The sequence below is a fragment of the Dysidea avara genome, chromosome 13 (assembly GCF_963678975.1).
Source record: "Dysidea avara chromosome 13, odDysAvar1.4, whole genome shotgun sequence".
Lineage (NCBI taxonomy): Eukaryota > Metazoa > Porifera > Demospongiae > Dictyoceratida > Dysideidae > Dysidea > Dysidea avara.
In genome coordinates, this window is record NC_089284.1 from 11,761,937 (window position 1) to 11,777,356 (window position 15,420).

The 15,420-nt window shown below is 35.6% G+C and overlaps 1 protein-coding gene across 5 annotated transcripts in view; it reads left to right on the forward strand.

The window, feature by feature from the left end:
• Nucleotides 1-15,420, forward strand: part of LOC136242955 (uncharacterized) — a 93,125-nt gene that overhangs the window by 38,262 nt on the left and 39,443 nt on the right. The gene's annotated exons all lie outside the window — the stretch shown is intronic.

Genomic DNA, 15,420 nt, shown 5'->3' on the forward strand with positions numbered 1-15,420 from the left:
TTAAGTATGAGCTGAACTGAATCATATGCCATCCACTTTCAGTGTGACCACATACACTGATAACCACCATCATCCATGTAATATGTACATTGTCAGTTCCAAGTTAAAATAACTGATCTTGTGCCTCTTTTACATTTGAACAAGACTTGGTTACAAATGCAGCTTCACAAGTTTAAGTCCTCTATTAGCTGAGGAATATTCGAGGTTCAGCAATTCTGGTAAAGCACCAAGCAATGGTAATGTGACAGTAACAATATTACACGACAGTCATGGGACTAGTCCTGCCAGGATGAGAAAACATCATTGAACATGGCTACAATTTCTGTTATCATTACCTAGGGATAAAGTCAATTGTTGGTTGTGCTGAGAATCAGTGAGAACTATTCAAAATGTAGGAGGAGGAACCAGACTAGTTACAGGTATGGCCACTACGTACTGATGTATTAAACAAAAAATGTACCCATATATAGCTCTAGCATGTGTATGGATTTGGCAAGTCAGCAATCAACTCTTTGCACCAAAGATATGAGTAAAAAGTCATTATTTACAAAATATTAGATGAGCAAGCCTGACCTGTTAATATATTAAGATTATGGAATTTATTATGATGTACACTTATGCAACCAGATGACAGATTAGCAATTAATATTAAAAATAATACGAATACCCTATAAAAATGAAGCTATTATAATATTTTGTAAATAATGACTTTTTACTCATATCTTTGGTGCAAAGAGTTGATTGCTGACTTGCCAAATCCATACACATGCTAGAGCTATATATGGGTACATTTTTTGTTTAATACATCAGTACGTAGTGGCCATACCTGTAACTAGTCTGGTTCCTCCTCCTACATTTTGAATAGTTCTCACTGATTCTCAGCACAACCAACAATTGACTTTATCCCTAGGTAATGATAACAGAAATTGTAGCCATGTTCAATGATGTTTTCTCATCCTGGCAGGACTAGTCCCATGACTGTCGTGTAATATTGATGGTCAAGTTGCCATACTAGTGAATTTTGTAAAAGCAGAATGTGTGAATACACCAACCTGCTCTGTATAACCAGTCTGAAATGCTGTTCCCTGAAAAGTTATTGATAAGTATTGTCATGAAATGATTGACTAATGCAATTATAATAGCTATCATAATCTACTGGGACCATTATTGCATAGAACTGACCTTGACACGCATGTGGATATCATATTAAGTAACTGCAGCAAGTGATATGAGTGAATAACATATTGAGTAACAGCAGCATGCACTCACCAAGAACCAAGGATACCACAGGTACCAATTAGCACTATGGTACCTATATTGTAATTACCATGGCACAACAATGGTTTACGAGTTGCATATAAAACAATATGTACAATTAGTGTAATAATGATGACTGTGAAAAATCATTTCATGAATAAATGTATTACTTTGTGGTACATGTAGACTGTGAATTCCTTAGTGCATGGGGAACATTTTCAGATGTGGTTTCCAAGTACATACTGTAAGGTTGATTTATAAAACTGAATTTCTTGATGCATGCCATGCTCTGATAAAAATTTAGGGGTGAAGTGGATAATTAATAATTAATTAACAGAACAAAATTTGACTCTTCACATGATAAGGAATAGGCATCTAGATAATCTTTTTATGTAAATTATATCCAGTTTCCAACCCCTATCATGTCACACCTGGCACAAATGATGGTAGGAACTGCTTGAATATATACATGTATCTCAATACTTTTCCGAAAGTACTGCGCAACATCCAGAGAAGTTGTCTGCATTTACTTCTGTTGTGGTGTCAGTGGTCACAGCCACTAGAAGTACAACAACAAGCAAATGATACATCAATGCATCTCTGTTTATCTTCGAGCTTTATGCATATAGGTAAAGAGCTAGCTAATGCATGTGTCATTATAATCATTGCTGAATTAAAATTATGTGTGTGCATAATTGCATTATTTTTGTAGTAGACTAATAGCTATTTTGCAACGGTGACGTTGTTTTCATGGACAATCCTTGTTGTCAGTCTGATTTGTCTTGTCCACCGGCAGTTGACAATTTTGCCTCAATTCATGCTAAACCTCACCTTCATACAAATCATATTGGCTTATTAATGCTAAAAATATTCTTGTAACTATCTTGTTGTCCTTTAATAGTAGCTATTTACTGGTGTGGATATACAATACATCCTTTACAGTGTCAATGTCAACATTTCTTAGCTATCACGAGATGAATGATCATGCCTCCTCTGTCGGTTGAACAATTGTTGGATTAATGCATCCACAATGGAATCCATAATGCCACATGAAGCCATTACCTCTGATTAAGCATTTATGACATTCCTAAATAAAAAAGAACTTTAAGGAGTGTACTATAAGAGTAAAATTTCAAGGAGTGCACTGTAAAAGTATCTTACCAAGCAACAACCCTTCTCTAATGTTTATCAGTAAACAATGTCCTGATCTTTGGCTTTTGTGCTTGCTATAAATTACATGATTGAAACTTACATTACATACTTTCTCCTACATAAAATATAAGTTGTGGTTTTGCTGATTTTTGGCTAGAAGTGGTTGGTAATTAGCAACATGCAGTGTTCCGTTATGTTCAGTCATGACTTAAAATAGTGGACTTAAAGATGAACACTAAACAAACCTGCTTGTGTATTAAGTACATTGTGTAGTGGAGAAATTCTCAATACAAGCAACACATATTCACACATTTGCAGTATCCAGTAACCTTAACAACTAATTAATGGACTTATCATAATAATAATATTTCTTTCAAACTACATTTCTCTTCTATGTAGTCTTGCCTCTCATAACAGGTGCACACAGTAAAGGCAATAGTTGCTACATAAAGTCTTACAACAAAAATGTATTGCATAGAAAAATATAAATCTGAACACAATTCCTGTTATCTTTGATAATGATAAAAAGCCATGATTAAAATAAGTGTATGTGACTTGGTGAACTATCATGTACTTAACCTAAATCAGAGCATTGTTTCACTTCATGGCAACAGGCTTCATGTACATTCCACTTGTTCTAATGGTTGTGGTCCTAGTGTTCACCATCAGAGTCACTCACACACAGAGTGATTTGAGGGTGACAGCTAGCCCACCACAGTCATTCAACTAACACTGTCACATGTGTCGCTAACATAGTCCTGGGTATCAACTCTTGTAAAGATCACTGAATTGTGTGACCTTGAGAGTTGATGTCTGGGTAGTTAATGTTGCTAAGGAGATTCTTAACTCAGAAGATTATACATGCATGATTATACATCAAACTGATCACAGTACACAAGTAATAATTTATTTCTATGTCATTTCTGCCCAACTGTAACCTCACCTGACCTTAAACACTTTAATATTGCTTCAGGATATGTGTATGTATCTGTTAAGTGGTTCAGGATAATATGTGTAAATATCTGCTAAGTGGTTTGGTATGATCTTTCCATATGTGGTACGGTCAATTACAGCAATGACAGACTGTCCATTATAGCAAAGAGAGGTGCCATTTACTTTAGACTGTACACTACAGCAAAAAGAGGTGCCATTTGCTTTAGACTGGAGATGGTCAAGTACCAGTCACTTCCTCTGATTGATAGATATAGACTAATATAGCAGAAGTTAATAGTGATTATTCATGAAAATAACACCAATACTATGTTGTCATGCGTGCAGAGTAAACCACGTATGGAAAGAGGCTAAAAATTGGTACTCGGATAGATATAAAGATACAGCACAAAAATCAACAGTGTGTAACAATTATGCGATTGAGATTTGCTAATAAAAAGTTATTACTTGCCATGCTTCAGTACCAGACAAACCACTCAGGAGAATGGGTTGAAAATTGGTGTATAGATGGATTAATCATTTTAGAAAGACCCTTCAGAAGAATTGGATTTAAATCCATTGAGTTATGATACGAAAACCAACTACATAGTAGAGCAGTCAGCAAGAAATAAATATTACTTTATTAAAGCTGGTCACAAGTCACTTTGTGGGGAATTTAACTCTGATGTATGTAAGCCACACTTTATGTAAGCCACACTCTTGCATCAGTTTCCATTATGGTATCCTGAGCACAGCAGGGATATATATAACACTTCTTATTGTTTCACTGTGATTCAATTAATATCGTGCACTACTCCAGCTTGTTTCAGTACTTTTTATCGATGTGCTATGGTCCCTACTCTAGTTGAAAATTCCAAATTTTTCTGTGTACTTGTTTGTTAACTTTTTTTGTTATGGCTGGTGAACCCACGCATACTGCATCTGAAATGGCACTGCACATCCCAATTATCATCTGAAAAGTGAAGTATCCATTACGCTTTGTTGTCGGCTATGTTCAACTCGTTACACAGTAGTACAAATCAAGAACTGTTTGAAAAGTACCTCTGCTATCAAAATAGCCACTATGACAAATACAGACGATTTCCGTTATGAAGGGAAGCCATCGCGTGTTATCGCCAAATTGACATTTTTCGCTGTCAGCAAAGATGAATGGGACACAAAGGAGGACACTGGTAAGTCCATGAAGAATGCATTCTACGTACTGCAGTATGCCAAAAGGCACCTTTCGGGCCAAAGCGACATCGAACAGTGAATAAATCAAGCCCGTAGCCTTAGCCGTTATCAAGTTACGCTTGCCTGAAGGCATCAGTAAGTTACTCAGTCTCAGTCTGTCAATAGAAAATTCTGTTAAATAATTTTTTTAAAATTCTGGAGCAACTTGTTGAATATGTTTCGGGTTGATCTGAAAGCTTGTTTGGGCTTAGTTTTACCTAACTAATACTGCCTCATTGTTGTCTGGGAAAATTAGGCTGTTTTTTTGGGTGATGTTATTTCATGGGCCACACCTTCTCCTTTGTTGTCCCTACTATACAGTACTATCGTAGTATATGATACAGATGACTTTCTATGGAACACTATTCCCCTTTGCATCCTACAACTGTCAAATCCAATTGCATTCCGAATGCACATCATCGTTTTCTTTTGTGTGAACTCTGTACTTTAAACTGTTCTGTTTTGTCTGTTGTTGTAATTGTTAATGTGTTGTGTACATATATTATTTGCATATTTGTGTAGGGAGCACTTCTGCAGGCAATACCGTCTGTGTACCCATGTCTTTGATAAAATTGGTAATCTAATCTAATCTTTAAATATATGTAGAGTACAATATAACGGTCAGCCCTCGGCCATTTTCCAACCAAGCGATGCTGTTGACCGATCAATGTAGCTGTTGGTCGGCCATTTATGCTGATCAAATTAATTACAACTGTAATTCTTTATTATTAGTCTTTATAACATGTAATATTATAGATTGTCGTATCGTTAACTTTCCTTAACGAAGCTATTTAATCACTACGTGAAGTCTCGATCCCGTCGAAGCATTGACTCGATGCGCATGCATAAGCTAGAGCACTGCACCTAGTATTTACCCAAGTTATCGATTGTGGGTTACTGTCGATGTTGTGAAGAAGCGATCACTACACTGACTACACGAGTGGCGCCTTCCAAGAGAAGAAAAGAAAGTAATGTTTGCGAAGTGGAGGTACGATATTAAGTATAAGATGGCCATTTCATGGTTATAATCTGTAGAGATGCAGTGGCTGGAGAAAGTGGAATGAAAGTCACGTGATGAAAGTGTTCTGCACCCAGAAAGTTCGAGAGTAAGTTTTGACCTATTGCTATTCACAAGAGAAACTTTAGCTATAGCTAGTTGATAATTCAATATGTGCTGACTTAACACTACTTGTAACAAAGCATTTAGCCTAGCTAAGTCAACAAACTGGCTGTACAATACATTGATTCAGTTTTTTTTTGTAAAATATGTATGCAGCAGCAACACAAATTTTGTACATGTATTACTAATAAACAATTCTCTGTAAAATGCATGTGCATAAAGTTCAGTGATAAGTAGCTGAAAGTGATCTCAGATTCAATCTCAGAGTGATCCTTTTTCAAAAATTTCCCTGGGGGGGCCTGCCCCCAGACCCCCCTAGAAGGCTTGTTCTTCACACTGTGGGGTGTGCTTCACACACTAGGACAGTACACCTCTATCTTATGGCCATGCAATTTCAGAAATGGCCAATCAAATTTACTTTTGATTGGCCATTCTGTCCGAGCAATAATTTTCCCTTATATTGTACACTGATATGTGACCCGCTGAGCAAAAACCGGCCATTTTCACACAATCCTCAAATTCCATTTTATTGCTTCACTGTTATTTATAGTAACAAAGGAGTGGACAGCCAAAGTTTCAGCCTTTTGTGATCAATGATTTTGGAGTTATAGTGCTAGACAGTTGAAACGGGAATAAGCTTGATTTGTGTATGGCAAATAAATTACAGGAGCTTGTTTAATTAATAAATTATATGTAATGTACAGAAGCAAGTGTAAACGTGCATAAAAGGTGTGGTGTGTGTGCAAATATTATTAACTGTTAATTAGATCTTTACAGTTTTGTAATGTTGTCCAATTAATTATAGTATCTGGTAATTTGTTCCACAATTTAATTGCATTGGTGTAAAAGGAATATTTAAACGAATTAACTCTTGTAAATGGTTGCTTGAACCTATTTGAATGCCCTCGGGTGGGTAAATTATTCCTGGTAAGTGAGTTCCCTGTTTCAATTTCAACAAGATTATTAACAATTTTGTAGATCATTATCAGTCTCAGGTTTTCCCTTCTAGCTTGAAGTGTTGTCCAGTGCATCCTACAGTATTTAACATGTTAGTGATACTATAGAGTACATTGAAAAATCATTACAAACACATCTTGCTGTTTTCCTTTGTAATTTTTCTATTAGTCAGAGTATATGGTGACCAAACTACATGCACAAACATACTCTAATATAGGTCGCACTAAAGAAAGATAGCATCTTTCCTTTATGCTTGAAAAATTGCACTGCAGAAATGCTCGGACATTATTTGCTTTGTTGCATACAAAATTAACATGGAAATTCCAAGAAAGTGCTTTGTTAATATGAACTCCCAAGTACTTGGCTTGTAACTTGCTGAATCTTAACATTGTTTATGAAATATTGCGTAGCAAAAGGTGGAGATTTATTAGTTACTCTTAGATGTTCACATTTTATGGGATTAAATCTCATCATCCAGTGTTCAGCCCATTCCTGTAGCATGTTAATATCCTCTTTTAGGGTTTTACTGTACTCTGGAGAATTAATCTCTCTGTACAGAAGAGCATTATATCTGCATACAACTTTAAAGTGGACTTAATTTTATCAGGCATGTCATTCACATAAATAATAAAGGTCCCATTACTGAACCTTGGGGGACTCCTGGGCTGTGCTGTTTACTGTAACCTGCTGAGATCTGTTCATAAAGAAGGACTCGATCCATTGCAGTAATTGCCCATTAATACCATGTGTACTTAGTTTGTGAACCAATCAGTCTGTTCACCATGAACTGGCACATCAATCAAGGTAGGTGCACCTAGTTTCTCCGGTGGCTAAAGAAGAAGGCAATTTCAACAATTAAATGATTAAATGACAATGATAAACTTTATTTCTACCGCACCATAGATACACGCCCATAACTCATGTACCATACACTGTATGAACACAAAACAAAGATTTTCTTACTACCTATGAACAGGAGATTCCAGTGGTGTATAGGTGTTATTGATTTGAGCTTTTTTTTCAGTACAAAACGAAGCAATTGAAATGTGCATAAAATTTTTAAGTAGCGCATGGGTCATTAGTAGGCAATCACACACATTTCCGTGCAATTATCCTCATCAGCCAAAATTATATACACTCGGCTTCACCTGGTGCAATTTTGACTAATACTCATACAATTATTCCCTAATTGCACTCAAATGTGTGTGATTACTAGTGCATAAACAAATTAATGTTGATTTTGCCTTCGAAGGTTTGGGTGCAACCTTCGAAGGTTTGATAAGTATTACACTGTAAAAAAATTAGTAGTGAATTTCACTAACTAATTTCTTCCACAATACTCACTATTAATTTTTGTGTGGTGACATTCACAACTTGTAGTGACCCTCACTACAAAATGTCACTACACAAGAATAGTGAGTATTGTGGCAGACATTAGTAGTGACCTTCACTACATTTAGTAGTGACCTTCACTACATTTAGTAGTGACCTTCACTAGCTTGTTTTTTTTTACTGCGTAGATATACAATTTTGAAGTTATTATGTATCATGAATTTGTTTCAGTGGTATTGTAATAAGCTTGCATGTTATTGTAGATAAATAATGATATCCATGGCCATTAGTTTAACTTTCACAGTACCGAAGATTAGATCAATATCTATATCGCAAAGTGATTCCATTGCAGGATGTGATGTTCAAATGTAAACAGGTGATTGCATCATTCTTCCAGTACTTAAAAGGCTTTTCGATCGGATTGGCTGGTTATTATATAATTTATTGTTACACTTAAAAAGCTTCACATGTCAGCAATTCTGATTGAATGCTCAAAATATCAACATTTGTTGCATTTAAAAGGCTTCTGTTGCCAACCTATTTGATTGGCTAATCATTATATTACTTTCTTGTTATACTATCAGTTCCTATAATTAAACAAACACATTAACAAAAGTATTTCAAACTCTGTGATATGTATTGCCATGTATATAAAGATGTGCATTTACACATCTTAAGACATAATCACAGTTAGTCAGCATAGCAGAGATAATTAACACATGCTGAAATAGAATTATGATGCAGTATTATGCTCCTTTGAAATGAAGAGTGTCCACTATGACAACTAAATATTCAGCATTTTCTGCAATAGATATCTGCATTGCTCCAATATACCATTAACTGCTGTAATAAAGTCATTGTGGTACTCGTCAACAGTTTTACTGCCATACACAGCAGATTGAAACACTTCAATTCCTTTACCATCATACCTATTGTTACTGTCAATATACTCCCCTGATGTTCAGTCACCAAATCTTCCTATGTTAATAGCTAGAAAGCTGTAGTGATATGTGTATTGCACATTTTAAGAAGTACTTCAAAATCTAGAATACTTAATAGATAACATTGTTTTTGGTTCTAAGTGAAAATGCTGCATACTTGTTTATGCTAACGTTTAGAACTCTTGCAACATATTTTTTGCTGTCTTCTATTATTCTAGGACTAGGACGTGCCATGGCAAGAACATTTTTTCATCTCCATATTCTTGCTCATTGATCTCATGATTTATTGTAATTCTGTCTGACTGCACCCACACCAAAATGAAAACCAATAAGTTATATTGTCTTTGAGCAGGCTGTAGGACCAGGTGTCCTACAGACCTTCAGCACTTGTGCTGTAAAGCATTAATAAATAAATAAATAAAATTATATCTGTTTGATTTTTGTCAGCTGACAATGTAGGATATTGCTCCAACTGTTTAGTAGTATAAGACAAAAATACTGTTTTTATCACTTCAAAGTGAAAATGATCTAAAAAGATTTATAGCATTGCTAAATTTGTGCAGCTCAGTATTACATTTGCTGTGCTTTATCATATCATTATTGAGGTATATTCCTCCAGGAGGTACTTCATAAGCTGGAGTTACCACTACTACTTGCATGTCTAATTAACTCCATGTTACTAAAGGCAGGATACCATGTTTCGCTGTCTCCTTAGTCCAGTATTCTATATCTAAATAATCTCTAAAACATAGCTTGTGTGCTAAATCAAGTATTGTTCTTGGAAATTCAAGTACAGAATTGCCTGCAAATGGTTCCACAACACTTAAATTTCCAGATTGGTTTTCCCACTTCTGAAATGACCACATGTTTAGTAATGAATTCGTCTGTTGCTTTCAGTAGCTAATACAAAGTGCAAATCCAGTCAGTGGCCATTGACGATTGTCATTTACAGGTTGATGACTGTCGTCTTTACTCTCATCTAATGCTTGACTACTTTCACTCAGTGTTTGGCTGCTCTTATGTATAACATACGTAAGTGTCCTCAGTTTTATGAGAAAAATCTGGATGGTTATCGTGTAATGGATGACCATTTTCATCTGTAATCTTAACATGATCATTGTTAGGCTGATACCTTTCATATAATAATGGAAGTCCGTTATCACTGTAAAATGTAATTTATTGCATCACAATAAATTGAAGTTAACATGCATGCTGCAAATGTAAGAATATAAGAACTTGCATATAATTGCTGTAGTCTAAGTGCATGCTATCACCTAAGGGTGCGCTTTGACCTAAGCATGCGCAGTAATGGTGAAAATGGTTTCAAGCATTACATAATTTGCAAACTGGTTTAACAGGTTCGGGTCATGTGACTCATCATGTTCTTGAAATGCCCTATGATTTCCTCAGCTGCCCGTTATTCATCCAAACTCATTCTCTTTATAGCGTATGTTATATTTATATATCTGCATTGCTCCAATATACCATTAGCTGTGGTAGTATAGTAATTGTGGTTCTCGTCAACAGTTTTACTGCCATACACAGCAGTTTGAAACACTTCATTCAGTTTCTTTACCATCATACCTATTGTTACTATCATAGTCAAAGTACTCCCCTTATGTTCAATCATCAAATCTTCCTACATTAATAGCTAGAAACCTGTACTGATGTTTGTCTAAGAAGTACTTCAAAATTATTTCTCTAGAATACTCAATGGATACCATTGTTTTTGGTTCTGAATGAAAATGCTGCATACTTGTTTATGCTAACGTTTAGAACTCTTGCAACATATTTTTTGCTGTCTTCTATTATTCTAGGACTAGGACGTGCCATGGTAAGAACATTTTCTTCACCTCCGTATTCTTGCTCAATGATCTCATGATTTATTGTAATTCTGTCTGACTGCACCCCTCACCAAAATGAAAACCAATAAGTTATATTATACCTGTTTGATTTTTGTCAGCTGACAATGTAGGATATTGGTCCAACTGTTTAGTAGTATAAGACAAAAATACTGTTTTTATCACTTCAAAGTGAAAATGATCTAAGAGGGTTTATAGTATTGCTAGATTTCTGCAGCTCAGTATTACATTTGCTGTGCTTTATCATATCATTATTGAGGTATATTCCTCCAGGAGGTACTTCATAAGCTGGAGTTACCACTACTACTTGCATGTCTAATTAACTCCATGTTACTAAAGGCAGGATACCATGTTTCACTGTCTCCCTAGTCCAGTATTCTATATCTAAATATTCTCTAAAACATAGCTTGTGTGCTAAATCAAGTATTGTTCTTGGAAATTCAAGTACAGAATTGCCTGCAAATGGTTCCACAACACTTAAATTTCCAGATTGGTTTTCCCACTTCTGAAATGACCACATGTTTAATAATGAATTCGTCTGTTGCTTTCAGTAGCTAATACAAAGTGCAAATCCAGTCAGTGGCCATTGACGATTGTCATTTACAGGTTGATGACTGTTGTCTTTACTCTCATCTAGTGCTTGACTACTTTTACTCAGTGTTTGGCTGTTCTTATGTGTATGTCAGTTTTATGAAAAAGTCTGGATGGTTATCAATAAGTGTAATGGATGACCATATTCATCTGTAATCTTAACATGATCATTGTTAGGTTGATGCCTTTCATATAATAATGGAAATCCGTTATCACTGTAAAATGTAAATTTATTGCATCACAATAAATTGAAGTTAACGTGCATGCTGCAAATCTAAGAATATAAAACTTGCATATAATTGCTGTGACCTAAGTGCACGCTATCACCTAAAGGTGCGCTATGACCTAAGCACGCGCAGTAATTGTGTAAATGATTTCAAGCGTTACACAATCTGCAAACTGGTTTAACAGGTTCGGGTCATGTGACACACCACGTTCTCGAAAGGTGAATGACCTAGTAAAACCCGCCCTATGATTTCCTCAGTTGCCCGTTTTTCATCCAAACTCATTCTCTTTATAGCGTATGTTATATAATCCATATTTATATATCTGCATTGCTCCAATACCATTAGCTGCTGTAATATAGTAACTGTGGTACTCGTCAACAGTTTTACTGCCATACACAGTAGTTTGAAACATTTCAGTTTCTTTACCATCATACCTATTGTTACTGTCATAGTCAAAGTACTCCCCTTATGTTCAGTCAAATCTTCCTACGTTAATAGCTAGAAAACTGTACTGATATGTGTCTAAGAAGTGCTTCAAACTTATTTCTCTAGAATACTCAATGGATACCATTGTTATTGGTTCTGAATGAAAATGCTGCATACTTGTTTATGCTAACGTTTAGAACTCTTGCAACATATTTTTTGCTGTCTTCTATTATTCTAGGACTAGGACGTGCCATGGCAAGAACATTTTCTTCACCTCCATATTCTTGCTCAATGATCTCATGATTTATTGTAATTTTGTCTGACTGCACCCTACACCAAAATGAAAACCAATAAGTTATATTATACCTGTTTGATTTTTGTCAGCTGACAATGTAGGATATTGGTCCAACTGTTTAGTAGTATAAGACAAAAATACTGTTTTTATCACTTCAAAGTGAAAATGATCTAAGAGGGTTTATAGTATTGCTAGATTTCTGCAGCTCAGTATTACATTTGCTGTGCTTTATCATATCATTATTGAGGAATATTCCTCCAGGAGGTACTTCATAAGCTGGAGTTACCACTACTACTTGCATGTCTAATTAACTCCATGTTAATAAAGGCAGGATACCATGTTTCACTGTCTCCTTAGTCCAGTATTCTATATCTAAATATTCTCTAAAACATAGCTTGTGTGCTAAATCAAGTATTGTTCTTGGAAATTCAAGTACAGAATTGCCTGCAAATGGTTCCACAACACTTAAATTTCCAGATTGGTTTTCCCACTTCTGAAATGACCACATGTTTAATAATGAATTCGTCTGTTGCTTTCAGTAGCTAATACAAAGTGCAAATCCAGTCAGTGGCCATTGACGATTGTCATGTACAGGTTGATGACTGTTGTCTTTACTCTCATCTAGTGCTTGACTACTTTTACTCAGTGTTTGGCTGTTCTTATGTGTATGTCAGTTTTATGAAAAAGTCTGGATGGTTATCAATAAGTGTAATGGATGACCATATTCATCTGTAATCTTAACATGATCATTGTTAGGTTGATGCCTTTCATATAATAATGGAAATCCGTTATCACTGTAAAATGTAAATTTATTGCATCACAATAAATTGAAGTTAACGTGCATGCTGCAAATCTAAGAATATAAAACTTGCATATAATTGCTGTGACCTAAGTGCACGCTATCACCTAAAGGTGCGCTATGACCTAAGCACGCGCAGTAATTGTGTAAATGATTTCAAGCGTTACACAATCTGCAAACTGGTTTAACAGGTTCGGGTCATGTGACACACCACGTTCTCGAAAGGTGAATGACCTAGTAAAACCCGCCCTATGATTTCCTCAGTTGCCCGTTTTCCATCCAAACTCATTCTCTTTATAGCGTATGTTATATAATCCATATTTATATATCTGCATTGATCCAATACCATTAGCTGCTGTAATATAGTAACTGTGGTACTCGTCAACAGTTTTACTGCCATACACAGTAGTTTGAAACATTTCAGTTTCTTTACCATCATACCTATTGTTACTGTCATAGTCAAAGTACTCCCCTTATGTTCAGTCAAATCTTCCTACATTAATAGCTAGAAAGCTGTACTGATATGTGTCTAAGAAGTGCTTCAAAATTATTTCTCTAGAATACTCAATGGATACCATTGTTATTGGTTCTGAATGAAAATGCTGCATACTTGTTTATGCTAACGTTTAGAACTCTTGCAACATATTTTTTGCTGTCTTCTATTATTCTAGGACTAGGACGTGCCATGGCAAGAACATTTTCTTCACCTCCATATTCTTGCTCAATGATCTCATGATTTATTGTAATTTTGTCTGACTGCACCCTACACCAAAATGAAAACCAATAAGTTATATTATACCTGTTTGATTTTTGTCAGCTGACAATGTAGGATATTGGTCCAACTGTTTAGTAGTATAAGACAAAAATACTGTTTTTATCACTTCAAAGTGAAAATGATCTAAGAGGGTTTATAGTATTGCTAGATTTCTGCAGTACAGTATTACATTTGCTGTGCTTTATCATATCATTATTGAGGTATATTCCTCCAGGAGGTACTTCATAAGCTGGAGTTACCACTACTACTTGCATGTCTAATTAACTCCATGTTACTAAAGGCAGGATACCATGTTTCGCTGTCTCCTTAGTCCAGTATTCTATATCTAAATAATCTCTAAACATAACTTGTGTGCTAAATCAAGTATTGTTCTTGGAAATTCAAGTACAGAATTGCCTGCAAATGGTTCCACAACACTTAAATTTCCAGATTGGTTTTCCCACTTCTGAAATGACCACATGTTTAATAATGAATTTGTCTGTTGCTTTCAGTAGCTAATACAAAGTGCAAATCCAGTCAGTGGCCATTGACGATTGTCATTTACAGGTTGATGACTGTTGTCTTTACTCTCATCTAGTGCTTGACTACTTTTACTCAGTGTTTGGCTGCTCTTATGCATAACATACGTAAGTGTCCTCAGTTTTATGAGAAAAATTTGGATGATTATCGTCAGTGTTGGGAGTAACGTGTTACTTGTGTAACGCGTTATGTAATATATAACACTGGTTATCGTGTAATGGATGACAATTTTCACTGAGAGTTCAGCTACAAAGAAACCATCAGGTGGAGAGTTCAGCTACAAACAAATCACCCTGTAGAGAGTTCAGCTAGAAGAAGTCACCTTGTAGAGAGTTCAGCTACAAAGAAACCATCATGTAGAGAGTTCAGCTACAAAGAAACCACCATGGATGCAGAAAATTTAGCTGCAAACAAATCACCTGTAGAGAGTTCAGCTAGAAACAAATCACCCTGTAGAGAAATCAGCTAGAAGAATTTATCTTGTAGAGAGTTCAGCTACAAAGAAACCATCCTGTATATAGTTCAGAGATCAGCTGCTAAAAAATATCCTGTGGGGAATAATGGGCATATTTATTACATGCCCATTATTCCCCACAGGATATTTTTTAGCAGCTGATCTCTCTACTGGGTGACTTAAAATATAGCTGAACTATATACAGGATGGTTTCTTTGTAGCTGAACTCTCTACAAGATAAATTCTTCTAGCTGATTTCTCTACAGGGTGATTTGTTTCTAGCTGAACTCTCTACAGGTGATTTGTTTGCAGCTAAACTTTCTGCATCCATGGTGGTTTCTTTGTAGCTGAACTCTCTACATGATGGTTTCTTTGTAGCTGAACTCTCTACAAGGTGACTTTTTCTAGCTGAACTCTATACAGAGTAATTTGTTTGCAGCTGAACTCTCTACATGATGGTTTCTTCGTAGCTGAACTCTCTATAAGGTGACCTCTTCTATAGCTGAATTCTTTACATGGTGTCTAGTTTCTAGCTGATCTCTCTATAGGG